Below are 26,025 nucleotides of genomic sequence, written 5' to 3' on the forward strand. Positions count from 1 at the left end.
AAAAATCATGAAGGTATTAATATTGCTCAAATCTAGGTAGAAATTGCATCTACGTCTTTCTCATAGATATGTATTTTTTTCATTTGGCAATAACAGTATTCATTCTATAATCTTGAAAATACTTGTGTTTTTATAAGGTTTAAGATGATCTGTTCAACAGTAAGATGAATCAGACTTTTATATTTTAATTGTATTGGAATAAGACCTAATAAAAATGATTTGTTATATAACAATGAGAAAAGCAAGGCACTGCTGAGAGTTGAACTCAGGATCTCCTGTTTACTAGACAGGCGCTTTAACCAGCTAAGCCACAGCACCCCCTTGATTCTTAAATTTGAAACACTTTTCTTTATGGTGTTCAAGAGAATATTGCTTTTTCACTTTCATATTTTTTTCTAAGCTCACACACTTCTCTACTCAAACACTTAAGATGAATGAAGACTCTTCACTTATTCAAAAACACCTCTTTAATTTGAAGTTTACCCTATTCATATCATTTTAAAATATACCTTGCTGAAGAATGGATTAGTTAAATTCAACAATAGAGTGATCATTCACCTCTATCTTGTTCTTTGTCATTTTCTTTTCCCTATTTCAGTCAATGCATTCCTACATTAATCTTCACAATACCAAGCATTTTATTTAATTTTAAGATAACTTATTCTAAAGTTCATAGAACCAGATGTTTATACTTAAATTGTATTCAACACTTGTTTGATGAAAATTATTCGGAAAGCATGGAGAAAACAGTTATATGCTACTGAGAATTGAACTCAGGATTTCCTGTTTACAAGACAGGAGCTTTAACCACTCAGCCACAGCACCAACAGTAATAGTAAAAAATGCATAAAGAATTTATTGTTAATATATGAAAATGAGTTTTCTGCTATAAATTCTTCTTTATATGTATTGTAATCTTAAACACGAAAAGATACTCAATCACTACGCAAGGATTCATATGTTTTAATAAACAGGTACTCTTATAAAACCCAATTTCATTTCTTGAATTCTTTACAATTTTTTTTCATGAAGGTAATAATATTGCTCCAATATAGGTAGACATTTCATCTACGTCTTTCTCATAGATATGTATTTTTTTCATTTTGCAATAACAGTATTCATTCTATAATCTTGAAAATACTTGGGTTTTTATAAGGTTAAAGATGATCTGTTCAACAGTGAGATGAATCAGACTTTTATATTTTAATTGTATCGGAATAAGACCTAATGAAAATGATTTGTTATATAACAATGAGAAAAGTAGAGCACTGCTGAGAGTTGAACTCAGGATCTAATGTTTACTAGACAGGCGCTTTAACCAGCTAAGCCACAGCACCCACTTGATTCTTAAATTTGAAACACGTTTCTTTATGGTGTTCAAGAGAATATTGCTTTTTCACTTTCATATTCTTTTCTAAGTTCACACACTTCTCTACTCAAACACTTAAGATGAATGAAGACTCTTAACTTATTCAAAAACACCTTTCTAATTTGAAGTTTACCCTATTCATATCATTTTAAAATATACCTTGCTGAAGAATGGATTAGTTGAATTCAACAATAGAGTGATCATTCACCTCTATCTTGTTCTTTGTCATTTTCTTTTCCCTATTTCAGTCAATGCATTCCTACAAAAATCTTCACAATACCAAGCATTTTATTTAATTTTTAAGATAACTTATTCTAAAGTTCATAGAACCAGATGTGTATTCTTAAATTGTATTCAACATTTGTTTGATGAAAATTATTCGGAAAGCGTGGAGAAAACATTTAGGTGCTGCTGAGATTTGAACTCAGGATTTCCTGTCTACGAGACAGGTGCTTTAACCACTAAGCCACAGCACCAACGTTAATAGTAAGAAATGCATACATAATTTATTGTTGATGATGAAAATTTGTTTCCTGCTATAAATTCTTCTTTATATGTATTGTAATCTTAAACACGAAAACATACTCAATCACTACGCAAGTATTAATATGTTTTGATAAACAGGTACTCTTATAAAACTCAATTTCATTTCCTGAATTCTTAAAAAAAAATCATGAAGGTATTAATATTGCTCAAATCTAGGTAGAAATTTCATCTACGTCTTTCTCATAGATATGTATTTTTTTCATTTTGCAATAACAGTATTCATTCTATAATCTTGAAAATACTTGTGTTTTTATAAGGTTTAAGATGATCTGTTCAACAGTAAGATGAATCAGACTTTTATATTTTAATTGTATTGGAATAAGACCTAATGAAAATGATTTGTTATATAACAATGAGAAAAGCAAGGCACTGCTGAGAGTTGAACTCAGGATCTTCTGTTTACTAGACAGGCGCTTTAACCAGCTAAGCCACAGCAACATCTTGATTCTTAAATTTGAAACACTTTTCTTTATGGTGTTAAAGAGAATATTGCTTTTTCACTTTCATATTCTTTTCTAAGTTCACACACTTCTCTACTCAAACACTTAAGATGAATGAAGACTCTTCACTTATTCAAAAACACCTCTCTAATTTGAAGTTTACCCTATTCATATCATTTTAAAATATACCTTGCTGAAGAATGGATTAGTTGAATTCAACAATAGAGTGAACATTCACCTCTATCTTGTTCTTTGTCATTTTCTTATCCCTATTTCAATCAATGCATTCCTACAAAAATCTTCACAATACCAAGTATTTTATTTAATTTTTAAGATAACTTATTCTAAAGTTCATAGAACCAGAGGTTTATACTTAAATTGTATTTAACACTTGTTTGATGAAAATTATTCGGAAAGCATGGAGAAAACAGTTAGGTGATGCTGAGATTCAAACTCATGATTTCCTGTTTATGAGACAGGCGCTTTAACCACTAAGCCACAGCACCAACGTTAATAGTAAAAAATTCATAAATAATTCATTGTTGATGATGAAAATGTGTTTTCTGCTATAAATTCTTCTTTATATGTATTGTAATCTTAAACACGAAAAGATACTCAATCACTACGCAAGGATTAATATGTTTTAATAAACAGGTACTCTTATAAAACCCAATTTCATTTCTTGAATTCTTTACAATTTTTTTTCATGAAGGTATTAATCTTGCTCAAATCTAGGTAGAAATTTCATCTACGTCTTTCTCATAGATATATAATTTTTTCATTTTGCAATAACAGTATTCATTCTATAATCTTGAAAATACTTGGGTTTTTAGAAGGTTTAAGATGATCTGTTCAACAGTAAGATGAATCAGACTTTATATTTTAATTGTATAGGAATAAGACCTAATGAAAATGATTTGTTATATAACAATGAGAAAAGCAAGGCACGGCTGAGAGTTGAACTCAGGATCTCCTGTTTACTAGACAGGCGCTTTAACCAGCTAAGCCACAGCACCCACTTGATTCTTAAATTTGAAACACTTTTCTTTATGGTGTTCAAGAGAATATTGCTTTTTCACTTTCATATTCTTTTCTAAGTTCACACACTTCTCTACTCAAACACTTAAGATGAATGAAGACTCTTCACTTATTCAAAAACACCTCTCTAATTTGAAGTTTACCCTATTCATATCATTTTAAAATATACTTTGCTGAAGAATTGATTAGTTGAATTCAACAATAGAGTGATCATTCACCTCTATCTTGTTCTTTGTCATTTTCTTTTCCCTATTTCAGTCAATGCATTCCTACAAAAATCTTCACAATACCAAGCATTTCATTTAATTTTTAAGATAACTTATTCTAAAGTTCATAGAACCAGATGTTTATTCTTAAATTGTATTCAACATTTGTTTGATGTAAATTATTCGGAAAGCATGGAGAAAACAGTTAGGTGCTGCTGAGATTTGAACTCAGGATTTCCTGTTTACGAGACAGGGGCTTTAACCACTAAGCCACAGCACCAACGTTAGTAGTACGAAATGCATAAATACTTCATTGTTGATGATGAAAATGTGTTTCCTGCTATAAATTCTTCTTTATATGTATTATAATCTTAAACACGAAAACATACTCAATCACTACGCAAGTATTATTATGTTTTAATAAACAGGTACTCTTATAAAACCCAATTTCATTTCTTGAATTCTTTACACTTTTTTTTCATGAAGGTAATAATATTGCTCCAATCTAGGTAGACATTTCATCTACGTCTTTCTCATAGATATGTATTGTTTTCATTTTGCAATAACAGTATTCATTCTATAATCTTGAAAATACTTTGGTTTTTATAAGGATAAAGATGATCTGTTCAACAGTAAGATGAATCAGACTTTTATATTTTAATTGTATCGGAATAAGACCTAATGAAAATGATTTGTTATATAACAATGAGAAAAGCAAGGCACTGCTGAGAGTTGAACTCAGGATCTCCTGTTTACTAGACAGGCGCTTTAACCAGCTAAGCCACAGCACCCACTTGATTCTTAAGTTTGAAATAATTTTCTGTATGGTGTTCAAGAGAATATTGCTTTTTCACTTTCATATTCTTTTCTAAGTTCACACACTTCTCTATTCAAACACTTAAGATGAATGAAGACTCTTCACTTATTCAAAAACACCTCTCTAATTTGAAGTTTACCCCATTCATATCATTTTAAAATATACCTTGCTGAAGAATGGATTAGTTGAATTCAACAATAGAGTGATCATTCACCTCTATCTTGTTCTTTGTCATTTTCTTTTCCCTATTTCAGTCAATGCATTCCTACAAAAATCTTCACAATACCAAGCATTTTATTTAATTTTTAAGATAACTTATTCTAAAGTTCATAGAACCAGATGTTTATACTTAAATTGTATTCAACACTTGTTTGATGAAAATCATTCGGAAAGCATGGAGAAAACAGTTAAATGCTGCTGAGAATTGTACTCAGGATTTCCTGTTTACGAGACAGGAGCTTTAACCACTAAGCCACAGCACCAACAGTAATAGTAAAAAATGCATAAAGAATTTATTGTTAATGATGAAAATGTGTTTTCTGCTATAAATTCTTCTTTATATGTATTGTAATCTTAAACACGAAAAGATACTCAATCACTACGCAAGGATTAATATGTTTTAATAAACAGGTACTCCTATAAAACCCAATTTCATTTCTTGAATTCTTTACAATTTTTTTTCATGAAGGTAATAATATTGCTCCAATCTAGGTAGACATTTCATCTACGTCTTTCTCATAGATATGTATTTTTTTCATTTTGCAATAACAGTATTCATTCTATAATCTTGAAAATACTTGGGTTTTTATAAGGTTAAAGATGATCTGTTCAACAGTAAGATGAATCAGACTTTTATATTTTAATTGTTTCGGAATAAGACCTAATGAAAATGATTTGTTATATAACAATGAGAAAAGCAAGGCACTGCTGAGAGTTGAACTCAGGATCTCCTGTAGACAGGCGCTTTAACCAGCTAAGCCACAGCACCCACTTGATTCTTTATTTTGAAACACTTTTCTTTATGGTGTTAAAGAGAATATTGCTTTTTCACTTTTATACTCTTTTCTAAGTTCACACACTTCTCTACTCAAACACTTAAGATGAATGAAGACTCTTCACTTATTCAAAAACACCTCTCTAATTTGAAGTTTACCCTATTCATATCATTTTAAAATATACCTTGCTGAAGAATGGATTAGTTGAATTCAACAATAGAGTGATCATTTACCTCTATCTAGTTCTTTGTCATTTTCTTTTCCCTATTTCAGTCAATGCATTCCTACAAAAATCTTCACAATACCAAGCATTTTATTTAATGTTTAAGATAACTTATTCTAAAGTTCATAGAACCAGATGTTTATTCTTAAATTGTATTCAACATTTGTTTGATGTAAATTATTCGGAAAGCATGGAGAAAACAGTTAGGTTCTGCTGAAATTTGAACTCAGGATTACCTGTTTACGAGAAAGGCGCTTTAACCACTAAGCCACAGCACCAACGTTAACAGTAAGAAATGCATAAATTATTCATTGTTGATGATGAAAATGTGTTTCCTGCTATAAATTCTTCTTTATATGTATTGTAATCTTAAACAGGAAAACATACTCAATCACTACGCAAGTATTAATATGTTTTAATAAACAGGTACTCTTATAAAACCCAATTTCATTTCTTGAATTCTTTACAATTTTTTTTCATGAAGGTAATAATATTGCTCCAATCTAGGTAGACATTTCATCTACGTCTTTCTCATAGATATGTATTTTTTTCATTTTGCAATAACATTATTCATTCTATAATCTTGAAAATACTTGGGTTTTTATAAGGTTAAAGATGATCTGTTCATCAGTAAGATGAATCAGACTTTTATATTTTAATTGTATCGGAATAAGACCTAATGAAAATGATTTGTTATATATTACAATGAGAAAAGCAAGGCGCTGCTGAGATTTGAACTCAGGATCTCCTGTTTACTAGACAGGCGCTTTAACCAGCTAAGCCACAGCACCCACTTGATTCTTAATTTTGAAACACTTTTCTTTATGGTGTTCAAGAGAATATTGCTTTTTCACTTTCATATTCTTTTCTAAGTTTACACACTTCTCTACTCAAACACTTAAGATGAATGAAGACTCTTCACTTATTCAAAAACACCTCTCTAATTTGAAGTTTACCCTATTCATATCATTTTAAAATATTCCTTGCTGAAGAATGGATTTGTTGAATTCCACAAGAGAGTGATCATTCACCTCTATCTTGTTCTTTGTCATTTTCTTTTCCCTATTTCAGTCAATGCATTCCTACAAAAATCTTCACAATACCAAGCATTTTATTTAATTTTTAAGATAACTTATTCTAAAGTTCATAGAACCAGATGTTTATACTTAAATTGTATTCAACACTTGTTTGATGAAAATTATTCGGAAAGCATGAAGAAAACAGTTAAATGCTGCTGAGATTTGAACTCAGGATTTCCTGTTTACGAGATAGGAGCTTTAACCACTTAGCCACAGCACCAACGGTAATAGTAAAAAATGCATAAATAATTTATTGTTGATGATGAAAATGTGTTTTCTGCTATAAATTCTTCTTTATATGTATTGTAATCTTAAACAGGAAAACATACTCAATCACTACGCAAGTATTAATATGTTTTAATAAACAGGTACTCTTATAAAACCCAATTTCATTTCTTGAATTCTTTACAATTTTTTTTCATGAAGGTAATAATATTACTCCAATCTAGGTAGACATTTCATCTACGTCTTTCTCATAGATATGCATTTTTTTCATTTTGCAATAACATTATTCATTCTATAATCTTGAAAATACTTGGGTTTTTATAAGGTTAAAGATGATCTGTTCAACAGTAAGATGAATCAGACTTTTATATTTTAATTGTATCGGAATAAGACCTAATGAAAATGATTTGTTATATATTACAATGAGAAAAGCAAGGCGCTGTTGAGATTTGAACTCAGGATTTCCCGTTTACGAGACAGGCGCTTTAACCACTAAGCCACAGCACCAACGTTAATAGTAAGAAATGCATACATAATTTATTGTTGATGATGAAAATGTGTTTCCTGCTATAAATTCTTCTTTATATGTATTCTAATCTTAAACACGAAAACATACTCAATCACTACGCAAGTATTAATATGTTTTAATAAACAGGTACTCTTATAAATCTCAATTTCATTTCTTGAATTCTTTAAAAAAAATATCATGAAGGTATTAATATTGCTCAAATCTAGGTAGAAATTGCATCTACGTCTTTCTCATAGATATGTATTTTTTTCATTTGGCAATAACAGTATTCATTCTATAATCTTGAAAATACTTGTGTTTTTATAAGGTTTAAGATGATCTGTTCAACAGTAAGATGAATCAGACTTTTATATTTTAATTGTATCGGAATAAGACCTAATGAAAATGATTTGTTATATAACAATGAGAAAAGCAAGGCACTGCTGAGAGTTGAACTCAGGATCTCCTGTTTACTAGACAGGCGCTTTAACCAGCTAAGCCACAGCACCCACTTGATTCTTAAATTTGAAACTCTTTTCTTTATGGTGTTCAAGAGAATATTGCTTTTTCACTTTCATATTCTTTTTCAAGTTCACACACTTCTCTACTCAAACACTTAAGATGAATGAAGACTCTTCACTTATTCAAAAACACCTCTCTAATTTGAAGTTTACCCTATTCATATCATTTTAAAATATAGCTTGCTGAAGAATGGATTAGTTGAATTCAACAATAGAGTGATCATTCACCTCTATCTTGTTCTTTGTCATTTTCTTTTCCCTATTTCAATCAATGCATTCCTACAAAAATCCTCACAATACCAAGTATTTTATTTAATTTTTAAGATAACTTATTCTAAAGTTCATAGAACCAGATGTTTATACTTAAATTGTATTCATCACTTGTTTGATGAAAATTATTCGGAAAGCATGAAGAAAACAGTTAAATGCTGCTGAGATTTGAACTCAGGATTTCCTGTTTACGAGATAGGAGCTTTAACCACTAAGCCACAGCACCAACGGTAATAGTAAAAAATGCATAAATAATTTATTGTTGATGATGAAAATGTGTTTTCTGCTATAAATTCTTCTTTATATGTATTGTAATCTTAAACACGAAAAGATACTCAATCACTACGCAAGGATTGATATGTTTTATTAAACAGGTACTCTTATAAAACCCAATTTCATTTCTCGAATTCTTTACAATTTTTTTTCATGAAGGTAATAATATTGCTCCAATCTTGGTAGACATTTCATCTACGTCTTTCTCATAGATATGTACTTTTTTCATTTTGCAATAATAGTATTCATTCTATAATCTTGAAAATACCTGGGTTTTTATAAGGTTAAAGGTGATCTGTTCAACAGTAAGATGAATCAGACTTTTATATTTTAATTGTATCGGAATAAGACCTAATGAAAATGATTTGTTATATAACAATGAGAAAAAGCAAGGCACTGCTGAGAGTTGAACTCAGGATCTCCTGTTTACTAGACAGGCGCTTTAACCAGCTAAGCCACAGCACCCACTTGATTCTTAAATTTGAAACACTTTTCTTTATGATGTTCAAGAGAAGATTGCTTTTTCACTTTCATATTCTTTTCTAAGTTCACACACTTCTCTAATCAAACACTTAAGATGAATGAAGACTCTTCACTTATTCAAAAATACCTCTCTAATTTGAAGTTTACCCTATTCATATCATTTTAAAATATACCTTGCTGAAGAATGGATTAGTTGAATTCAACAATAGAGTGATCATTCACCTCTATCTTGTTCTTTGTAATTTTCTTTTCCCTATTTCAGTCAATGCATTCCTACAAAAATCTTCACAATACCAAGCATTTTATTTAATTTTTAAGATAACTTATTCTAAAGTTCATAGAACCAGATGTTTATTCTTAAATTGTATTCAACATTTGTTTGATAAAAATTATTCGGAAAGCATGGAGAAAACATTTAGGTGCTGCTGAGATTTGACCTCAGGATTTCCTGTTTACGAGACAGGCGCTTTAACCACTAAGCCACAGCACCAACGTTAATAGTAAGAAATGCATACATAATTTGTTGTTGATGATGAAAATGTGTTTCCTGCTATAAATTCTTCTTTATATGTATTGTAATCTTAAACACAAAAACATACTCAATCACTACGCAAGTATTAATATGTTTTGATAAACAGGTACTCTTATAAAACTCAATTTCATTTCTTAAATTCTTTAAAAAAAATCATGAAGGTATTAATATTGCTCAAATCTAGGTAGAAATTTCATCTACGTCTTTCTCATAGATATGTATTTTTTTCATTTTGCAATAACAGTATTCATTCTATAATCTTGAAAATACTTGTGTTTTTATAAGGTTTAAGATGATCTGTTCAACAGTAAGATGAATCAGACTTTTATATTTTAATTGTATCAGAATAAGACCTAATGAAAATGATTTGTTATATAACAATGAGAAAAGCAAGGCACTGCTGAGAGTTGAACTCAGGATCTCCTGTTTACTAGACAGGTGCTTTAACCAGCTAAGCCACAGCACCCACTTGATTCTTAAATTTGAAACACTTTTCTTTATGGTGTTCAAGAGAATATTGCTTTTTCACTTTCATATTCTTTTCTAAGTTCACACACTTCTCTACTCAAACACTTAAGATGAATGAAGACTCTTCATTTATTCAAAAAAACCTCTCTAATTTGAAGTTTACCCTATTCATATCATTTTAAAATATACCTTGCTGAAGAATGGATTAGTTGAATTCAACAATAGAGTGATCATTCACCTCTATCTTGTTCTTTGTCATTTTCTTTTCCCTATTTCAGTCAATGCATTCCTATAAAAATCTTCACAATACCAAGCATTTTATTTAATTTTTAAGATAACTTATTCTAAAGTTCATAGAACCAGATGTTTATACTTAAATTGTATTCAACACTTGTTTGATGAAAATCATTCAGAAAGCATGGAGAAAACAGTTAAATGCTGCTGAGAATTGTACTCAGGATTTCCTGTTTACGAGACAGGAGCTTTAACCACTAAGCCACAGCACCAACAGTAATAGTAAAAAATGCATAAAGAATTTATTGTTAATGATGAAAATGTGTTTTCTGCTATAAATTCTTCTTTATATGTATTGTAATCTTAAACACGAAAAGATACTCAATCACTACGCAAGGATTAATATGTTTTAATAAACAGGTACTCCTATAAAACCCAATTTCATTTCTTGAATTCTTTACAATTTTTTTTCATGAAGGTAATAATATTGCTCCAATCTAGGTAGACATTTCATCTACGTCTTTCTCATAGATATGTATTTTTTTCATTTTGCAATAACAGTATTCATTCTATAATCTTGAAAATACTTGGGTTTTTATAAGGTTAAAGATGATCTGTTCAACAGTAAGATGAATCAGACTTTTATATTTTAATTGTATCGGAATAAGACCTAATGAAAATGATTTGTTATATAACAATGAGAAAAGCACGGCACTGCTGAGAGTTGAACTCAGGATCTCCTGTAGACAGGCGCTTTAACCAGCTAAGGCACAGCACCCACTTGATTCTTTATTTTGAAACACTTTTCTTTATGGTGTTAAAGAGAATATTGCTTTTTCACTTTTATATTCTTTTCTAAGTTCACACAGTTCTCTACTCAAACACTTAAGATGAATGAAGACTCTTCACTTATTCAAAAACACCTCTCTAATTTGAAGTTTACCCTATTCATATCATTTTAAAATATACCTTGCTGAAGAATGGATTAGTTGAATTCAACAATAGAGTGATCATTCACCTCTATCTTGTTCTTTGTCATTTTCTTTTCCCTATTTCAGTCAATGCATTCCTACAAAAATCTTCACAATACCAAGCATTTTATTTAATGTTTAGGATAACTTATTCTAAAGTTCATAGAACCAGATGTTTATTCTTAAATTGTATTCAACATTTGTTTGATGTAAATTATTCGGAAAGCATGGAGAAAGCAGTTTGGTTCTGCTGAGATTTGAACTCAGGATTACCTGTTTACGAGACAGGCGCTTTAACCACTAAGCCACAGCACCAACGTTAACAGTAAGAAATGCATAAATTATTCATTGTTGATGATGAAAATGTGTTTCCTGCTATAAATTCTTCTTTATATGTATTGTAATCTTAAACAGGAAAACATACTCAATCACTACGCAAGTATTAATATGTTTTAATAAACAGGTACTCTCATAAAACCCAATTTCATTTCTTGAATTCTTTACAATTTTTTTTCATGAAGGTAATAATATTGCTCCAATCTAGGTAGACATTTCATCTACGTCTTTCTCATAGATATGTATTTTTTTCATTTTGCAATAACATTATTCATTCTATAATCTTGAAAATACTTGGGTTTTTATAAGGTTAAAGATGATCTGTTCATCAGTAAGATGAATCAGACTTTTATATTTTAATTGTATCGGAATAAGACCTAATGAAAATGATTTGTTATATATTACAATGAGAAAAGCAAGGCGCAGCTGAGATTTGAACTCAGGATCTCCTGTTTACTAGACAGGCACTTTAACCAGCTAAGCCACAGCACCCACTTGATTCTTAATTTTGAAACACTTTTCTTTATGGTGTTCAAGAGAAAATTGCTTTTTCACTTTCATATTCTTTTCTAAGTTCACACACTTCTCTACTCAAACACTTAAGATGAATGAAGACTCTTCACTTATTCAAAAACACCTCTCTAATTTGAAGTTTACCCTATTCATATCATTTTAAAATATTCCTTGCTGAAGAATGGATTTGTTGAATTCCACAAGAGAGTAATCATTCACCTCTATCTTGTTCTTTGTCATTTTCTTTTCCCTATTTCAGTCAATGCATTCCTACAAAAATCTTCACAATACCAAGCATTTTATTTAATTTTTAAGATAACTTATTCTAAAGTTCATAGAACCAGATGTTTATTCTTAAATTGTATTCAACATTTGTTTGATGAAAATTATTCGGAAAGCATGGAGAAAACATTTGGGTGCTGCTGAGATTTGAACTCAGGATTTTCTGTTTACGAGACAGGTGCTTTAACCACTAAGCCACAGCACCAACGTTAATAGTAAGAAATGCATACATAATTTATTGTTGATGATGAAAATGTGTTTCCTGCTATAAATTCTTCTTTATATGTATTGTAATCTTAAACACGAAAACATACTCAATCACTACGCAAGTATTAATATGTTTTGATAAACAGGTACTCTTATAAAACTCAATTTCATTTCTTGAATTCTTTTAAAAAAAATCATGAAGGTATTAATATTGCTCAAATCTAGGTAGAAATTTCATCTACGTCTTTCTCATAGATAAGTATTTTTTTCATTTGCAATAACAGTATTCATTCTATAATCTTGAAAATACTTGTGTTTTTATAAGGTTTAAGATGATCTGTTCAACAGTAAGATGAATCAGACTTTTATATTTTAATTGTATCGGAATAAGACCTAATGAAAATGATTTGTTATATAACAATGAGAAAAGCAAGGCACTGCTGAGAGTTGAACTCAGGATCGCCTGTTTACTAGACAGGCGCTTTAACCAGCTAAGCCACAGCACCCACTTGATTCTTAAATTTGAAACACTTTTCTTTATGGTGTTCAAGAGAATATTGCTTTTTCACTTTCATATTCTTTTCTAAGTTCACACACTTCTCTACTCAAACACTTAAGATGAATGAAGACTCTTCACTTATTCAAAAACACCTCTCTAATTTGAAGTTTACCCTATTCATATCATTTTAAAATATACCTTGCTGAAGAATGGATTAGTTGAATTCAACAATAGAGTGATCATTCACCTCTATCTTGTTCTTTGTCATTTTCTTTTCCCTATTTCAGTCAATGCATTCCTACAAAAATCTTCACAATACCAAGCATTTTATTTAATTTTTAAGATAACTTATTCTAAAGTTCATAGAACCAGATGGTTATTCTTAAATTGTATTCAACATTTGTTTGATGAAAATTATTCGGAAAGCATGGAGAAAACATTTAGGTGCTGCTGAGATTTGAACTCAGGATTTCCTGTTTACGAGACAGGCGCTTTAACCACTAAGCCACAGCAACAACGTTAATGGTAAGAAATGCATACATAATTTATTGTTGATGATGAAAATGTGTTTCCTGCTATAAATTCTTCTTTATATGTATTGTAATCTTAAACACGAAAACATACTCAATCACTACGCAAGTATTAATATGTTTTGATAAACAGGTACTCTTATAAAACTCAATTTCATTTCTTGAATTCTTTAAAAAAAATCATGAAGGTATTAATATTGCTCAAATCTAGGTAGAAATTTCATCTACGTTTTCTCATAGATATTTATTTTTTCATTTTGCAATAACAGTATTCATTCTATAATCTTGAAAATACTTGTGTTTTTATAAGGTTTAAGATGATCTGTTCAACAGTAAGATGAATCAGACTTTTATATTTTAATTGTATCGGAATAAGACCTAATGAAAATGATTTGTTATATATTACAATGAGAAAAGCAAGGCGCTGCTGAGATTTGAACTCAGGATCTCCTGTTTACTAGACAGGCGCTTTAACCAGCTAAGCCACAGCACCCACTTGATTTTTAATTTTGAAACACTTTTCTTTATGGTGTTCAAGAGAATATTGCTTTTTCACTTTCATATTCTTTTCTAAGTTCACACACTTCTCAACTCAAACACTTAAGATGAATGAAGACTCTTCACTTATTCAAAAACACCTCTCTAATTTGAAGTTTACCCTATTCATATCATTTTAAAATATACCTTGCTGAAGAATGGATTAGTTGAATTCAACAATAGAGTGATCATTCACCTCTATCTTGTTCTTTGTAATTTTCTTTTCCCTATTTCAGTCAATGCATTCCTACAAAAATCTTCACAATACCAAGCATTTTATTTAATTTTTAAGATAACTTATTCTAAAGTTCATAGAACCAGATGTTTATTCTTAAATTTTATTCAACATTTGTTTGATAAAAATTATTCGGAAAGCATGGAGAAAACATTTAGGTGCTGCTGAGATTTGACCTCAGGATTTCCTGTTTACGAGACAGGCGCTTTAACCACTAAGCCACAGCACCAACGTTAATAGTAAGAAATGCATACATAATTTGTTGTTGATGATGAAAATGTGTTTCCTGCTATAAATTCTTCTTTATATGTATTGTAATCTTAAACACAAAAACATACTCAATCACTACGCAAGTATTAATATGTTTTGATAAACAGGTACTCTTATAAAACTCAATTTCATTTCTTAAATTCTTTAAAAAAAATCATGAAGGTATTAATATTGCTCAAATCTAGGTAGAAATTTCATCTACGTCTTTCTCATAGATATGTATTTTTTTCATTTTGCAATAACAGTATTCATTCTATAATCTTGAAAATACTTGTGTTTTTATAAGGTTTAAGATGATCTGTTCAACAGTAAGATGAATCAGACTTTTATATTTTAATTGTATCGGAATAAGACCTAATGAAAATGATTTGTTATATAACAATGAGAAAAGCAAGGCACTGCTGAGAGTTGAACTCAGGATCTCCTGTTTACTAGACAGGTGCTTTAACCAGCTAAGCCACAGCACCCACTTGATTCTTAAATTTGAAACACTTTTCTTTATGGTGTTCAAGAGAATATTGCTTTTTCACTTTCATATTCTTTTCTAAGTTCACACACTTCTCTACTCAAACACTTAAGATGAATGAAGACTCTTCATTTATTCAAAAACACCTCTCTAATTTGAAGTTTACCCTATTCATATCATTTTAAAATATACCTTGCTGAAGAATGGATTAGTTGAATTCAACAATAGAGTGATCATTCACCTCTATCTTGTTCTTTGTCATTTTCTTTTCCCTATTTCAGTCAATGCATTCCTATAAAAATCTTCACAATACCAAGCATTTTATTTAATTTTTAAGATAACTTATTCTAAAGTTCATAGAACCAGATGTTTATACTTAAATTGTATTCAACACTTGTTTGATGAAAATCATTCAGAAAGCATGGAGAAAACAGTTAAATGCTGCTGAGAATTGTACTCAGGATTTCCTGTTTACGAGACAGGAGCTTTAACCACTAAGCCACAGCACCAACAGTAATAGTAAAAAATGCATAAAGAATTTATTGTTAATGATGAAAATGTGTTTTCTGCTATAAATTCTTCTTTATATGTATTGTAATCTTAAACACGAAAAGATACTCAATCACTACGCAAGGATTAATATGTTTTAATAAACAGATACTCCTATAAAACCCAATTTCATTTCTTGAATTCTTTACAATTTTTTTTCATGAAGGTAATAATATTGCTCCAATCTAGGTAGACATTTCATCTACGTCTTTCTCATAGATATGTATTTTTTTCATTTTGCAATAACAGTATTCATTCTATAATCTTGAAAATACTTGGGTTTTTATAAGGGTAAAGATGATCTGTTCAACAGTAAGATGAATCAGACTTTTATATTTTAATTGTATCGGAATAAGACCTAATGAAAATGATTTGTTATATAACAATGAGAAAAGCACGGCACTGCTGAGAGTTGAACTCAGGATCTCCTGTAGACAGGCGCTTTAACCAGCTAAGGCACAGCACCCACTTGATTCTTTATTTTGAAACACTTTTCTTTATGGTGTTAAAGAGAATATTGCTTTTTCACTTTTATATTCTTTTCTAAGTTCACACACTTCTCTACTCAAACACTTAAGATGAATGAAGACTCTTCACTTATTCAAAAACACCTCTCTAATTTGAAGTTTACCCTATTCATATCATTTTAAAATATACCTTGCTGAAGAATGGATTAGTTGAATTCAACAATAGAGTGATCATTCACCTCTATCTTGTTCTTTGTCATTTTCTTTTCCCTATTTCAGTCAATGCATTCCTACAAAAATCTTCACAATACCAAGCATTTTATTTAATGTTTAGGATAACTTATTCTAAAGTTCATAGAACCAGATGTTTATTCTTAAATTGTATTCAACATTTGTTTGATGTAAATTATTCGGAAAGCATGGAGAAAGCAGTTAGGTTCTGCTGAGATTTGAACTCAGGATTACCTGTTTACAAGACAGGCGCTTTAACCACTAAGCCACAGCACCAACGTTAACAGTAAGAAATGCATAAATTATTCATTGTTGATGATGAAAATGTGTTTCCTGCTATAAATTCTTCTTTATATGTATTGTAATCTTAAACAGGAAAACATACTCAATCACTACGCAAGTATTAATATGTTTTAATAAACAGGTACTCTCATAAAACCCAATTTCATTTCTTGAATTCTTTACAATTTTTTTTCATGAAGGTAATAATATTGCTCCAATCTAGGTAGACATTTCATCTACGTCTTTCTCACAGATATGTATTTTTTTCATTTTGCAATAACAGTATTCATTCTATAATCTTGAAAATACTTGGGTTTTTATAAGGGTAAAGATGATCTGTTCAACAGTAAGATGAATCAGACTTTTATATTTTAATTGTATCGGAATAAGACCTAATGAAAATGATTTGTTATATATTACAATGAGAAAAGCAAGGCGCAGCTGAGATTTGAACTCAGGATCTCCTGTTTACTAGACAGGCACTTTAACCAGCTAAGCCACAGCACCCACTTGATTCTTAATTTTGAAACACTTTTCTTTATGGTGTTCAAGAGAAAATTGCTTTTTCACTTTCATATTCTTTTCTAAGTTCACACACTTCTCTACTCAAACACTTAAGATGAATGAAGACTCTTCACTTATTCAAAAACACCTCTCTAATTTGAAGTTTACCCTATTCATATCATTTTAAAATATTCCTTGCTGAAGAATGGATTTGTTGAATTCCACAAGAGAGTAATCATTCACCTCTATCTTGTTCTTTGTCATTTTCTTTTCCCTATTTCAGTCAATGCATGCCTACAAAAATCTTCACAATACCAAGCATTTTATTTAATTTTTAAGATAACTTATTCTAAAGTTCATAGAACCAGATGTTTATTCTTAAATTGTATTCAACATTTGTTTGATGAAAATTATTCGGAAAGCATGGAGAAAACATTTGGGTGCTGCTGAGATTTGAACTCAGGATTTTCTGTTTACGAGACAGGTGCTTTAACCACTAAGCCACAGCACCAACGTTAATAGTAAGAAATGCATACATAATTTATTGTTGATGATGAAAATGTGTTTCCTGCTATAAATTCTTCTTTATATGTATTGTAATCTTAAACACGAAAACATACTCAATCACTACGCAAGTATTAATATGTTTTGATAAACAGGTACTCTTATAAAACTCAATTTCATTTCTTGAATTCTTTTAAAAAAAATCATGAAGGTATTAATATTGCTCAAATCTTGGTAGAAATTTCATCTACGTCTTTCTCATAGATAAGTATTTTTTTCATTTGCAATAACAGTATTCATTCTATAATCTTGAAAATACTTGTGTTTTTATAAGGTTTAAGATGATCTGTTCAACAGTAAGATGAATCAGACTTTTATATTTTAATTGTATCGGAATAAGACCTAATGAAAATGATTTGTTATATAACAATGAGAAAAGCAAGGCACTGCTGAGAGTTGAACTCAGGATCGCCTGTTTACTAGACAGGCGCTTTAACCAGCTAAGCCACAGCACCCACTTGATTCTTAAATTTGAAACACTTTTCTTTATGGTGTTCAAGAGAATATTGCTTTTTCACTTTCATATTCTTTTCTAAGTTCACACACTTCTCTACTCAAACACTTAAGATGAATGAAGACTCTTCACTTATTCAAAAACACCTCTCTAATTTGAAGTTTACCCTATTCATATCATTTTAAAATATACCTTGCTGAAGAATGGATTAGTTGAATTCAACAATAGAGTGATCATTCACCTCTATCTTGTTCTTTGTCATTTTCTTTTCCCTATTTCAGTCAATGCATTCCTACAAAAATCTTCACAATACCAAGCATTTTATTTAATTTTTAAGATAACTTATTCTAAAGTTCATAGAACCAGATGGTTATTCTTAAATTGTATTCAACATTTGTTTGATGAAAATTATTCGGAAAGCATGGAGAAAACATTTAGGTGCTGCTGAGATTTGAACTCAGGATTTCCTGTTTACGAGACAGGCGCTTTAACCACTAAGCCACAGCAACAACGTTAATGGTAAGAAATGCATACATAATTTATTGTTGATGATGAAAATGTGTTTCCTGCTATAAATTCTTCTTTATATGTATTGTAATCTTAAACACGAAAACATACTCAATCACTACGCAAGTATTAATATGTTTTGATAAACAGGTACTCTTTTAAAACTCAATTTCATTTCTTGAATTCTTTAAAAAAAATCATGAAGGTATTAATATTGCTCAAATCTAGGTAGAAATTTCATCTACGTTTTCTCATAGATATGTATTTTTTCATTTTGCAATAACAGTATTCATTCTATAATCTTGAAAATACTTGTGTTTTTATAAGGTTTAAGATGATCTGTTCAACAGTAAGATGAATCAGACTTTTATATTTTAATTGTATCGGAATAAGACCTAATGAAAATGATTTGTTATATATTACAATGAGAAAAGCAAGGCGCTGCTGAGATTTGAACTCAGGATCTCCTGTTTACTAGACAGGCGCTTTAACCAGCTAAGCCACAGCACCCACTTGATTTTTAATTTTGAAACACTTTTCTTTATGGTGTTCAAGAGAATATTGCTTTTTCACTTTCATATTCTTTTCTAAGTTCACACACTTCTCAACTCAAACACTTAAGATGAATGAAGACTCTTCACTTATTCAAAAACACCTCTCTAATTTGAAGTTTACCCTATTCATATCATTTTAAAATATACCTTGCTGAAGAATGGATTAGTTGAATTCAACAATAGAGTGATCATTCACCTCTATCTTGTTCTTTGTAATTTTCTTTTCCCTATTTCAGTCAATGCATTCCTACAAAAATCTTCACAATACCAAGCATTTTATTTAATTTTTAAGATAACTTATTCTAAAGTTCATAGAACCAGATGTTTATTCTTAAATTGTATTCAACATTTGTTTGATAAAAATTATTCGGAAAGCATGGAGAAAACATTTAGGTGCTGCTGAGATTTGAACTCATGATTTCCTGTTTACGAGACAGGCGCTTTAACCACTAAGCCACAGCAACAACGTTAATGGTAAGAAATGCATACATAATTTATTGTTGATGATGAAAATGTGTTTCCTGCTATAAATTCTTCTTTATATGTATTGTAATCTTAAACACGAAAACATACTCAATCACTACGCAAGTATTAATATGTTTTGATAAACAGGTACTCTTATAAAACTCAATTTCATTTCTTGAATTGTTTAAAAAAAATCATGAAGGTATTAATATTGCTCAAATCTAGGTAGAAATTTCATCTACGTTTTCTCATAGATATGTATTTTTTCATTTTGCAATAACAGTATTCATTCTATAATCTTGAAAATACTTGTGTTTTTATAAGGTTTAAGATGATCTGTTCAACAGTAAGATGAATCAGACTTTTATATTTTAATTGTATCGGAATAAGACCTAATGAAAATGATTTGTTATATATTACAATGAGAAAAGCAAGGCGCTGCTGAGATTTGAACTCAAGATCTCCTGTTTACTAGACAGGCGCTTTAACCAGCTAAGCCACAGCACCCACTTGATTTTTAATTTTGAAACACTTTTCTTTATGGTGTTCAAGAGAATATTGCTTTTTCACTTTCATATTCTTTTCTAAGTTCACACACTTCTCAACTCAAACACTTAAGATGAATGAAGACTCTTCACTTATTCAAAAACACCTCTCTAATTTGAAGTTTACCCTATTCATATCATTTTAAAATATTCCTTGCTGAAGAATGGATTTGTTGAATTCCACAAGAGAGTGATCATTCACCTCTATCTTGTTCTTTGTAATTTTCTTTTCCCTATTTCAGTCAATGCATTCCTATAAAAATCTTCACAATACCAAGCATTTTATTAAATTTTTAAGATAACTTATTCTAAAGTTCATAGAACCAGATGTTTATACTTAAATTGTATTCAACACTTGTTTGATGAAAATCATTCGGAAAGCATGGAGAAAACAGTTAAATGCTGCTGAGAATTGAACTCAGGATTTCCTGTTTACGAGACAGGAGCTTTAACCACTAAGCCACAGCACCAACAGTATTAGTAAAAAATGCATAAAGAATTTATTGTTAATGATGAAAATGTGTTTTCTGCTATATATTCTTCTTTATATGTATTGTAATCTTAAACACGAAAAGATACTCAATCACTACGCAAGGATTAATATGTTTTAATAAACAGGTACTCCTATAAAACCCAATTTCATTTCTTGAATTTTTTACAATTTTTTTTCATGAAGGTAATAATATTGCTCCAATCTAGGTAGACATTTCATCTACGTCTTTCTCATAGATATGTATTTTTTTCATTTTGCAATAACAGTATTCATTCTATAATCTTGAAAATACTTGGGATTTTATAAGGTTAAAGATGATCTGTTCAACAGTAATATGAATCAGACTTTTATATTTTAATTGTATCGGAATAAGACCTAATGAAAATGATTTGTTATATAACAATGAGAAAAGCAAGGCACTGCAGAGAGTTGAACTCAGGATCTCCTGTAGACAGGTGCTTTAACCAGCTAAGCCACAGCACCCACTTGATTCTTTATTTTGAAACACTTTTCTTTATGGTGTTCAAGAGAATATTGCTTTTTCACTTTTATATTCTTTTCTAAGTTCACACACTTCTCTACTCAAACACTTAAGATGAATGAAGACTCTTCACTTATTCAAAAACACCTCTCTAATTTGAAGTTTACCCTATTCATATCATTTTAAAATATGCCTTGCTGAAGAATGGATTAGTTGAATTCAACAATAGAGTGATCATTCACCTCTATCTTGTTCTTTGTCATTTTCTTTTCCCTATTTCAGTCAATGCATTCCTACAAAAATCTTCACAATACCAAGCATTTTATTTAATGTTTAAGATAAATTATTCTAAAGTTCATAGAACCAGATGTTTATTCTTAAATTGTATTCAACATTTGTTTGATGAAAATTATTCAGAAAGCATGGAGAAAACATTTAGGTGCTGCTGAGATTTGAACTCAGGATTTCCTGTTTACGAGACAGGCGCTTTAACCACTAAGCCACAGCACCAACGTTAATAGTAAGAAATGCATACATAATTTATTGTTGATGATGAAAATGTGTTTCCTGCTATAAATTCTTCTTTATATGTATTGTAATCTTAAACACGAAAACATACTCAATCACAACGCAATTATTAATATGTTTTAATAAACAGGTACTCTTATAAAACACAATTTCATTTCTTGAATTCTTTACAATTTTTTTCATGAAGGTAATAATATTGCTCCAATCTAGGTAGACATTTCATCTACGTCTTTCTCATAGATATGTATTTTTTTCATTTTGCAATAACAGTATTCATTCTATAATCTTGAAAATACTTGGGTTTTTATAAGGTTAAAGATGATCTGTTCAACAGTAAGATGAATCAGACTTTTATATTTTAATTGTATCGGAATAAGACCTAATGAAAATGATTTGTTATATAACAATGAGAAAAGCAAGGCGCTGCTGAGATTTGAACTCAGGATCTCCTGTTTACTAGACAGGCGCTTTAACCAGCTAAGCCACAGCACCCACTTGATTCTTAAATTTGAAACACTTTTCTTTATGGTGTTCAAGAGAATATTGCTTTTTCACCTTCATATTCTTTTCTAAGTTCACACACTTCTCTACTCAAACACTTAAGATGAATGAAGACTCTTCACTTATTCAAAAACACCTCTCTAATTTGAAGTTTACCCTATTCCTATCATTTTAAAATATACCTTGCTGAAGAATGGATTAGTTGAATTCAACAATAGAGTGAACATTCACCTCTATCTTGTTCTTTGTCATTTTCTTATCCCTATTTCAGTCAATGCATTCCTACAAAAATCTTCACAATACCAAGCATTTTATTTAATTTTTAAGATAACTTATTCTAAAGTTCATAGAACCAGATGTTTATTCTTAAATTGTATTCAACATTTGTTTGATGAAAATTATTCAGAAAGCATGGAGAAAACAGTTATGTGCTGCTAAGAATTGAACTCAGGATTTCCTGTTTACGAGACAGGCGCTTTAACCACTAAGCCACAGCACCAACGTTAATAGTAAGAAATTCATACATAATTTATTGTTGATGATGAAAATGTGTTTCCTGCTATAAATTCTTCTTTATATGTATTGTAATCTTAAACACGAAAACATACTCAATCACTACGCAAGTATTAATATGTTTTAATAAACAGGTACTCTTATAAAACTCAATTTCATTTCTTGAATTCTTTACAATTTTTTTTCATGAAGGTAATAATATTGCTCCAATCTAGGTAGACATATCATCTACGTCTTTCTCATAGATATGTATTTTTTTCATTTTGCAATAACATTATTCATTCTATAATCTTGAAAATACTTGGGTTTTTATAAGGTTAAAGATGATCTGTACATCAGTAAGATGAATCAGACTTTTATATTTTAATTGTATCGGAATAAGACCTAATGAAAATGATTTGTTATATATTACAATGAGAAAAGCAAGGCGCTGCTGAGATTTGAACTCAGGATCTCCTGTTTACTAGACAGGCGCTTTAACCAGCTAAGCCACAGCACCTACTTGATTCTTAAATTTGAAACACTTTTCTTTATGGTGTTCAAGAGAATATTGCTTTTTCACTTTCATATTCTTTTCTAAGTTCACACACTTCTCTACTCAAACACTTAAGATGAATGAAGACTCTTCACTTATTCAAAAACACCTCTCTAATTTGAAGTTTACCCTATTCATATCATTTTAAAATATTCCTTGCTGAAGAATGGATTTGTTGAATTCCACAATAGAGTGATCATTCACCTCTATCTTGTTCTTTGTCATTTTCTTTTCCCTATTTCAGTCAATGCATTCCTACAAAAATCTTCACAATACCAAGCATTTTATTTCATTTTTAAGATAACTTATTCTAAAGTTCATAGAACCAGATGTTTATTCTTAAATTGTATTCAACATTTGTTTGATGAAAATTATTCGGAAAGCATGGAGAAAAGAGTTAGGTGCTGTTGAGATTTGAACTCAGGATTTCCTGATTACGAGACAGGCGCTTTAACCACTAAGCCACAGCACCAACGTTAATAGTAAGAAATTCATACATAATTTATTGTTGATGATGAAAATGTGTTTCCTGCTATAAATTCTTCTTTATGTGTATTGTAATCTTAAACACGAAAACATACTCAATCACTACGCAAGTATTAATATGTTTTAATAAACAGATACTCTTATAAAACTCAATTTCATTTCTTGAATTCTTTAAAAAAAAAAATCATGAAGGTATTAATATTGCTCAAATCTAGGTAGAAATTTCATCTACGTCTTTCTCATAGATATGTATTTTTTTTATTTGGCAATAACAGTATTCATTCTATAATCTTGAAAATACTTGTGTTTTTATAAGGTTTAAGATGATCTGTTCAACAGTAAGATGAATCAGACTTTTATATTTTAATTGTATCGGAATAAGACCTAATGAAAATGATTTGTTATATAACAATGAGAAAAGCAAGGCACAGCTCAGAGTTGAACTCAGGATCTCCTGTTTACTAGACAGGCGTTTTAACCAGCTAAGCCACAGCACCCACTTGATTCTTAATTTTGAAAACTTTTTCTTTATGGTGTTCAAGAGAATAATGTTTTTTCACTTTCATATTCTTTTCTAAGTTCACATACTTCTCTACTCAAACACTTAAGATGAATGAAGACTCTTCACTTATTCAAAAACACCTCTCTAATTTGAAGTTTACCCTATTCATATCATTTTAAAATATACCTTGCTGAAGAATGGATTAGTTGAATTCAACAATAGAGTGAACATTCACCTCTATCTTGTTCTTTGTCATTTTCTTATCCCTATTTCAGTCAATGCATTCCTACAAAAATCTTCACAATACCAAGCATTTTATTTAATTTTTAAGATAACTTATTCTAATGTTCATAGAACCAGATGTTTATTCTTACATTGTATTCAACATTTGTTTGATGAAAATTATTCAGAAAGCATGGAGAAAACAGTTAGGTGCTGCTGAGAATTGAACTCAGGATTTCCTGTTTACGAGACAGGCGCTTTAACCACTAAGCCACAGCACCAACGTTAATAGTAAGAAATGCATACATAATTTATTGTTGATGATGAAAATGTGTTTCCTGCTATAAATTCTTCTTTATATGTATTGTAATCTTAAACACGAAAACATACTCAATCACTACGCAAGTATTAATATGTTTTAATAAACAGGTACTCTTATAAAACTCAATTTCATTTCTTGAATCCTTTAAAAAAAAAATCATGAAGGTATTAATATTGTTTAAATCTAGGTAGAAATTTCATCTATTTCTTTCTCATAGATATGTATTTTTTTCATTTGGCAATAACAGTATTCATTCTATAATCTTGAAAATACTTGTGTTTTTATAAGGTTTAAGATGATCTGTTCAACAGTAAGATGAATCAGACTTTTATATTTTAATTGTATCGGAATAAGACCTAATAAAAATGATTTGTTATATAACAATGAGAAAAGCAATTCACTGCTGAGAGTTGAACTCAGGATCTCCTGTTTACTAGACAGGCGCTTTAACCAGCTAAGCCACAGCATCCACTTGATTCTTAACTTTGAAAAACTTTTCTTTATGGTGTTCAAGAGAATATTGCTTTTTCACTTTCATATTCTTTTCTAAGTTCACACACTTCTCTACTCAAACACTTAAGATGAATGAAGACTCCTCACTTATTCAAAAACACCTCTCTAATTTGAAGTTTACCCTATTCATATCATTTTAAAATATACCTTGCTGAAGAATGGATTAGTTGGATTCAACAATAGAGTGATCATTCACCTCTATCTTGTTCTTTGTCATATTCTTTTCCCTATTTCAGTCAATGCATTCCTACAAAAATCTTCACAATACCAAGCATTTTATTTCATTTTTAAGATAACTTATTCTAAAGTTCATAGAACCAGATGTTTATTCTTAAATTGTATTCAACATTTGTTTGATGAAAGTTATTCGGAAAGCATGGAGAAAAGAGTTAGGTGCTGTTGAGATTTGAACTCAGGATTTCCTGATTACGAGACAGGCGCTTTAACCACTAAGCCACAGCACCAACGTTAATAGTAAGAAATGCATACATAATTTATTGTTGATGATGAAAATGTGTTTCCTGCTATAAATTCTTCTTTATATGTATTGTAATCTTAAACACGAAAACATACTCAATCACTACGCAAGTATTAATATGTTTTAATAAACAGGTACTCTTATAAAACTCAATTTCATTTCTTGAATCCTTTAAAAAAAAATCATGAAGGTATTAATATTGTTTAAATCTAGGTAGAAATTTCATCTATTTCTTTCTCATAGATATGTATTTTTT

The 26,025-nt window shown here is 29.9% G+C and overlaps 23 non-coding genes across 23 annotated transcripts; all 23 read right to left on the reverse strand.

Annotated features, from left to right (window-relative positions):
* Positions 1-244: 244 nt before the first annotated feature.
* Positions 245-318, reverse strand: TRNAT-AGU (transfer RNA threonine (anticodon AGU)). Its single transcript has one exon. It is a non-coding gene; the product is annotated as a tRNA-Thr (tRNA).
* A 434-nt stretch (positions 319-752) lies between these two features.
* TRNAT-UGU (transfer RNA threonine (anticodon UGU)) lies at positions 753-825 on the reverse strand. The gene has a single exon. It is a non-coding gene; the product is annotated as a tRNA-Thr (tRNA).
* A 2,981-nt stretch (positions 826-3,806) lies between these two features.
* TRNAT-CGU (transfer RNA threonine (anticodon CGU)) lies at positions 3,807-3,879 on the reverse strand. The gene has a single exon. It is a non-coding gene; the product is annotated as a tRNA-Thr (tRNA).
* Positions 3,880-4,316: 437 nt separating this feature from the next.
* On the reverse strand, positions 4,317-4,390 carry TRNAT-AGU (transfer RNA threonine (anticodon AGU)). Its single transcript has one exon. It is a non-coding gene; the product is annotated as a tRNA-Thr (tRNA).
* Positions 4,391-6,351: 1,961 nt separating this feature from the next.
* Positions 6,352-6,425, reverse strand: TRNAT-AGU (transfer RNA threonine (anticodon AGU)). Its single transcript has one exon. It is a non-coding gene; the product is annotated as a tRNA-Thr (tRNA).
* A 1,456-nt stretch (positions 6,426-7,881) lies between these two features.
* Positions 7,882-7,955, reverse strand: TRNAT-AGU (transfer RNA threonine (anticodon AGU)). The gene has a single exon. It is a non-coding gene; the product is annotated as a tRNA-Thr (tRNA).
* Positions 7,956-8,901: 946 nt separating this feature from the next.
* Positions 8,902-8,975, reverse strand: TRNAT-AGU (transfer RNA threonine (anticodon AGU)). Its single transcript has one exon. It is a non-coding gene; the product is annotated as a tRNA-Thr (tRNA).
* Positions 8,976-9,917: 942 nt separating this feature from the next.
* TRNAT-AGU (transfer RNA threonine (anticodon AGU)) lies at positions 9,918-9,991 on the reverse strand. Its single transcript has one exon. It is a non-coding gene; the product is annotated as a tRNA-Thr (tRNA).
* Positions 9,992-11,440: 1,449 nt separating this feature from the next.
* Positions 11,441-11,513, reverse strand: TRNAT-CGU (transfer RNA threonine (anticodon CGU)). The gene has a single exon. It is a non-coding gene; the product is annotated as a tRNA-Thr (tRNA).
* Positions 11,514-11,952: 439 nt separating this feature from the next.
* Positions 11,953-12,026, reverse strand: TRNAT-AGU (transfer RNA threonine (anticodon AGU)). Its single transcript has one exon. It is a non-coding gene; the product is annotated as a tRNA-Thr (tRNA).
* A 942-nt stretch (positions 12,027-12,968) lies between these two features.
* On the reverse strand, positions 12,969-13,042 carry TRNAT-AGU (transfer RNA threonine (anticodon AGU)). Its single transcript has one exon. It is a non-coding gene; the product is annotated as a tRNA-Thr (tRNA).
* Positions 13,043-13,984: 942 nt separating this feature from the next.
* On the reverse strand, positions 13,985-14,058 carry TRNAT-AGU (transfer RNA threonine (anticodon AGU)). The gene has a single exon. It is a non-coding gene; the product is annotated as a tRNA-Thr (tRNA).
* A 942-nt stretch (positions 14,059-15,000) lies between these two features.
* On the reverse strand, positions 15,001-15,074 carry TRNAT-AGU (transfer RNA threonine (anticodon AGU)). The gene has a single exon. It is a non-coding gene; the product is annotated as a tRNA-Thr (tRNA).
* A 1,449-nt stretch (positions 15,075-16,523) lies between these two features.
* Positions 16,524-16,596, reverse strand: TRNAT-UGU (transfer RNA threonine (anticodon UGU)). Its single transcript has one exon. It is a non-coding gene; the product is annotated as a tRNA-Thr (tRNA).
* A 439-nt stretch (positions 16,597-17,035) lies between these two features.
* Positions 17,036-17,109, reverse strand: TRNAT-AGU (transfer RNA threonine (anticodon AGU)). Its single transcript has one exon. It is a non-coding gene; the product is annotated as a tRNA-Thr (tRNA).
* A 942-nt stretch (positions 17,110-18,051) lies between these two features.
* Positions 18,052-18,125, reverse strand: TRNAT-AGU (transfer RNA threonine (anticodon AGU)). The gene has a single exon. It is a non-coding gene; the product is annotated as a tRNA-Thr (tRNA).
* A 942-nt stretch (positions 18,126-19,067) lies between these two features.
* Positions 19,068-19,141, reverse strand: TRNAT-AGU (transfer RNA threonine (anticodon AGU)). The gene has a single exon. It is a non-coding gene; the product is annotated as a tRNA-Thr (tRNA).
* Positions 19,142-20,083: 942 nt separating this feature from the next.
* On the reverse strand, positions 20,084-20,157 carry TRNAT-AGU (transfer RNA threonine (anticodon AGU)). Its single transcript has one exon. It is a non-coding gene; the product is annotated as a tRNA-Thr (tRNA).
* A 435-nt stretch (positions 20,158-20,592) lies between these two features.
* On the reverse strand, positions 20,593-20,665 carry TRNAT-CGU (transfer RNA threonine (anticodon CGU)). The gene has a single exon. It is a non-coding gene; the product is annotated as a tRNA-Thr (tRNA).
* A 941-nt stretch (positions 20,666-21,606) lies between these two features.
* On the reverse strand, positions 21,607-21,679 carry TRNAT-CGU (transfer RNA threonine (anticodon CGU)). Its single transcript has one exon. It is a non-coding gene; the product is annotated as a tRNA-Thr (tRNA).
* A 436-nt stretch (positions 21,680-22,115) lies between these two features.
* On the reverse strand, positions 22,116-22,189 carry TRNAT-AGU (transfer RNA threonine (anticodon AGU)). Its single transcript has one exon. It is a non-coding gene; the product is annotated as a tRNA-Thr (tRNA).
* A 947-nt stretch (positions 22,190-23,136) lies between these two features.
* On the reverse strand, positions 23,137-23,210 carry TRNAT-AGU (transfer RNA threonine (anticodon AGU)). Its single transcript has one exon. It is a non-coding gene; the product is annotated as a tRNA-Thr (tRNA).
* Positions 23,211-24,664: 1,454 nt separating this feature from the next.
* TRNAT-CGU (transfer RNA threonine (anticodon CGU)) lies at positions 24,665-24,737 on the reverse strand. Its single transcript has one exon. It is a non-coding gene; the product is annotated as a tRNA-Thr (tRNA).
* Positions 24,738-26,025: the final 1,288 nt, after the last annotated feature.

The sequence above is a fragment of the Lissotriton vulgaris genome, chromosome 12 (genome assembly GCF_964263255.1).
Source record: "Lissotriton vulgaris chromosome 12, aLisVul1.2, whole genome shotgun sequence".
Classification (NCBI taxonomy): Eukaryota; Metazoa; Chordata; class Amphibia; order Caudata; family Salamandridae; genus Lissotriton; species Lissotriton vulgaris.